This window comes from Procambarus clarkii, chromosome 12 (genome assembly GCF_040958095.1).
Source record: "Procambarus clarkii isolate CNS0578487 chromosome 12, FALCON_Pclarkii_2.0, whole genome shotgun sequence".
Classification (NCBI taxonomy): Eukaryota; Metazoa; Arthropoda; class Malacostraca; order Decapoda; family Cambaridae; genus Procambarus; species Procambarus clarkii.
In genome coordinates this window covers 33,412,933-33,418,064 of record NC_091161.1, presented here as the reverse complement: position 1 = coordinate 33,418,064, position 5,132 = coordinate 33,412,933, and positions in this window count along the sequence as shown.

Genomic DNA, 5,132 nt, shown 5'->3' with positions numbered 1-5,132 from the left:
CGACTGTAACTACTTCAGTATAAGTACTCCTCGGCACAAAAATGGCAAACACTCACTCACCTTTCACTGCGTCATGCACGCTAATGACAACCAAACAATACCAACTCCCTACAAGTAATCAACCAGAACTTCCCGTCCACATCTGGAAGTTCACTACCCTGACATCTTCAGGTTCTTCTGGATTTATCTACCAGGATCCTCCGCAGCTCTTCCAGGCTGCTACACCATGAAGTTTTCCTTGAGCAACAATGGTGCTTCACCACTGACATTACAGAAGCACGTGACACTCCTCTTCACTGCTTCTCCTCACAGCTCAAGGTTCTACTCTTCACTGTGGGGCTACTCTTCCTCAGAGTATACTACTCCTTCAACAGTCTTTGAGTCTCTTCCACTAACTCACTCTACGGGCTCGAAGTCCACTCGGCAACTTCTTCCAAAGACAAACCTGCAAGCCATTGACACGCCAATAAAAATGATTCCTTATAAACACAGACGAAATAATCCACACTATGTTTTCATCCAACATCTATCTGCTCTCTACATACCGAGAGAGCGGACTCGCCCGTTTGGGCTGGTCCATGCTCCGCCCGGCCAGGCGGTCCTCAAGGCAGCTACCCCGCCAGGAGCTGGGCTCCCTCAGTCGTCTGCCAGCGCTCAGAGGAGACAGACGTCGCTCTGTCTTCCAGGACGTTCCTCCATCTCCACTCTTATTTTAGGCCTTCTGTCTTGCCAAAACATGTCTAACTTATCAATAAACATTCGCTACTGTCGCTGGGCATACAACCAACTACAAGTAATCACTATAAACTGGCTTAAAATCGTGCTTACCACAGATTGTCTAGTCTAGGGCGCTCTCCCTCTGACCTGATCAGACTGACCCGAGTCTGATCAGGGCGCTCCCATGGCCCACGATAATGTCTCTGGGTGGCTTAAACTCTCCTTGCCGACCAGGACTTGAGACCACAACGTTCCCACCTCGATTCCACAGCTGGAACGTCTGCACACTTCCTTTCTCTTGAAGGTATATCCAACAGGGGATCCTCTCCAACGGGAGCTCAAATGGAGCGCAGCTTCCCCTCACGATGTCTGGTACTCAAGTGGGGTCAGAGCCCTCCCGAAGCGAGCCTCTGACCTCCAGCAAATTATCCACATCTCATAACCAGTCATTTATCTATTTTCTTATTTACTGCCCACATTCCTAAACTCTGTCAAATTTACCCAATTATTTTACATATGGATCTTCATGTCTGTACATCTCCGACCTTCTAGTCAGGTCAGTCCTGACAATAATTCTCAAAGGAGAGACTCGTTTTTCGGCTACCTGGGATCGTAACAGTAAATAAGCTACAGTCATCGTCAGGTGGAGGAAACTGTAATCTCATATTAGAAGCAACCTCCTGACCCAACTGTGTCGTCAGAGAGCACAGCGCGTCTATCTCAAGGTTATCTTGAGGTGATTTAAGGGATTAGTGTCCTCGCGGCCCGGTACTCGACCAGGCCTCCTTTTTGTTACACATCTCCAGGAAGCAGCCCATAGCAGCTGTAACTCCCAGGAACCTATTTACTGCTAGGTGAACAGGTGCATCGGAGTGAAACAAATTTTGCCCATTTGTTTCCGCCTTCGGCGGGGATCAAAACCTGAACCTTAGGACTACGAATCCCAAGCGCTGTCCACTGAGCCGTCATGCCCCCCCTCCCCCATGTCAGGCAGGTCTATGCTCCACTCTGCCTCTTAAGTGCAGTACATTACTGAATTCACATCAAAAGTGTATAGTGGAGCTTTAACTCTAGCAGTATTGTTTACAAACAAATCAGCCGAGACTCACTAATTTGATTCGTCAAATAAGTTATGAGAGATCCCCCGGAGAGGAAGTCTCAAGAATGTGCGCGCGACTACCATGTACCAGGAAGCAGCGGGTAACGAGAGATTTAATAGCACCTGGGAAGAAAAGTCCAGGAGTTCGAGTTCGATAACCATCGTAAAGTCAAGAATAACAGTGGCAGAGAACCTTCAGTACACCACTCTACACACTGTCGTCCAGGGAGTAGACAGTGGCACCCACGGCGGTCCGCACACTTCAACTGTCCCATCTCCCACATGGCCGTCAGACGAGATGTGGAAGAAACTTGCCCATGTATTAAGAAACCCTTAAGCTCGAACAATTTTCTGGGTTATAGACAATTCAGTACATCCGCCACTTCTGGCGGTTGTACTATATAATAATAATGGTTGACACTTGTGGACAACCTGTGGAGGCTCATGAAGACAGCTGCGGTAGCCTGTTCTTGCAAGCTGAGGTATCGGTTTGTTGACCTTTCAGCTATATGGACCAACAATATTGAGGTCTAAGATACCAAAGAGCAGCAGCCCGTCCTCCTAAGGTTTCCCAATGTCAAGAAAATGATCAATTTAAACCCACCACACACACACCGAAACTACGACGTTGGTACAACGTTCTAACAAGTTTTAATACCTCTTAACCAGTTATAACAAGCAATATAGCAAGTTGTAACAACATTCTAATACGTCATAAACGTTAAGCCAAGATGTAACAACTTGTAATAAAGTTGTAACAAGCGGAAAATAGACAGTTTCGGTTTGTGTTTCCAGGGAAGTGTCCTCTCTTAACCTACCAGAGGACCCAGAACAGAAAACGGGAGACTACGTCACTTTGGCGAACCGCTTCCAATTTTTTAGTACGACCATTTTTGGCCTTAGCCCTTTCCATACAAGGGAAAAGCGACGTTCTTTTATGGAGGAGAGGTTGATTAGATTGGAGGAGAGGTTGGTTAGTAGTAGCTAGCACACAGATGCAGGGAAGGGAACTATCAGGAGAAAGCGCGAAACCATTACAACTATATGGCACTGGGAAGCGAGTGTCATAAGGATTAAGGATGGGATGGGGGAGACGAATGATGCCCAACTACTTGAGGACTGTCGGATATTGAACGCCTACCTGCAAGCAGCGAGAACGTCACTCTACCGTCCACCGCAAGTGGTTGGACATCTGGGAACTGGATCACAGTAGGTAGTCGTAGATAGTGACTAGAGCCATGTAATGATTAAGGCCTTTCATCTACACGTTGAGGTGGTCAAACGCTCTCCAGAGATCTCCACACCGGCAGTTTAATCTTTTTGTTCACCGAGTCATCATCAATTAGGGGCGCCTGGTGTCCCCCGGACACTTGGCTTCTAAATTGTGGGTGAAAGTTGGCACTCGCACTCTTTAACCTCTCTCACGAGACCCTGGCATCGTTTGCCAGACCACACTTCACCTTGTTACTAAACTTAAACAAAACCAGACAAAATGATACCCTACCTTGAGGTTACCTTGAGGTGCTTCCGGGGCTTAGCGTCCCCGCGGCCCGGTCGTCGACCAGGCCTCCTGGTTGCCGGACTGATCAACCAGGCTGTTGGACGCGGCTGTTCGCAGCCTGACGTATGAGTCACAGCCTGGTTGATCAGGTATCCTTTGGAGGTGCTTATCCAGTTCTCTCTTGAACACTGTGAGGGGTCGGCCAGTTATGCCCCTGACTGATCAAACTAAATAAATGTAAAGGTATTATAGTCATTGATCAAATGAACAAAGTCAAACAAAAACTATGAAGGGCACAAGTGGGAAACATGAGGAGGAAGAGCAGCAGCAGCCGCCTTCTCCAGCTGCTCTGCATACATCCTGAGGACACCCAATTATTCATCAATACCTTCTACATTAATTATATTATCGATTACAGGGAGTAACTTCTGTGTAAAAACCCGCTGTTTGAAGGTTACCTCAAGAGGCTCAATATTTATGACCATGTGCGCGCGCACGCGAGTGCTGTGCGTGTGTTCATCCAGGTGTGGTAATGGAGGTCGAGCTTCAGCTCCACACGCGCCATGTGCTCTAGACGAGTACCTGGTGCCTTCAACCATCCCCCTCCTAGTTCAAATAAGTTTATTGAGAAAAGGAAGCACATCTCAAAAGGACAGTAGCTTAGACTATTTCTACCCTCGTCTATATATATGGTCCAATGGGCTCACAAACCCATACAGTACATAATTATTACTCATATTCTATATGTCACATTCCAATGGTAATCACACGGCATACTGTGAGATCTCATTAGTTACGCTGCCCCTGTCATGTCTTGTGTTGGTGGAGGCAGACTAAACAAGTTGGAGAAGGTGCAAAATGAAGCCATGAGAATAATACCAAGAATATTACATATAAGAACATAAGAACAAGGTAACTGCAGAAGACCTATTGGCCAATACGAGGCAGCTCCTATCTATAACCACCCAATCCCACTCATATACTTGTCCAACCCACGCTTGAAACAATCGAGGGACCCCACCACCACGTTACGCGGTAATTGGTTCCACAAATCAACAACCCTGTTACCGAACCAGTATTTACCCAAGTCTTTCCTAACTCTAAACTTATCCAATTTATACCCATTGTTTCTAATAACAATGTACTAATATTATCCGATTGTACTAATATTGTTGTAGCAATAATGGAAGGATTAGTGAAGGAGCTGGCGAGTTTGGTTGGAGCTCTGAGGACAGTTGGATTCGCTACGGGAGGAGGTACGACAGCTGATACAACAGCAGGACGAAACAAAGGAGGAGACCGGTATTAAGAAGACCTCGTCTTGGCAAGTTGTGAAAGACAGGGGTCTTAAGAAGACCTTGGCAAAACCCAAAACTAGTAGCCTACACCTAAGGACTTTTAATGCATTTGACGTATTAGAGGACGAGTGCTGTGGTGAACCTGTTGTTCAACAAGGAGGCAAAGACAAAGCAATGAGTAGCATTGAAACGCAGGTCCCCAAACTGCTCGAAAGGAAAAGGGAGAATCGAAGCGAATTTTGGTTGTGGGAGATTCCCAGGTGAGGTATTTAGACAGAACGTTTTGTGCCAGAGATAGGTGGAACAGATTAAGGGTTTGCTATCCGGGAGCTGGAATTGGTGATATTGTTGGAAACATGAATGATATTATGACGGGAAATGGGAACAAACCCATTATTTGTATTAGTGCAGGGGGTAATGATGTTGGACGAGTTAGGAGTGAGGAACTAATACAGAGATTCAGGACAGCCATTGAATTAGTTAGGAGCAAGGGAGGAATCCCGATCATATGTGGCAT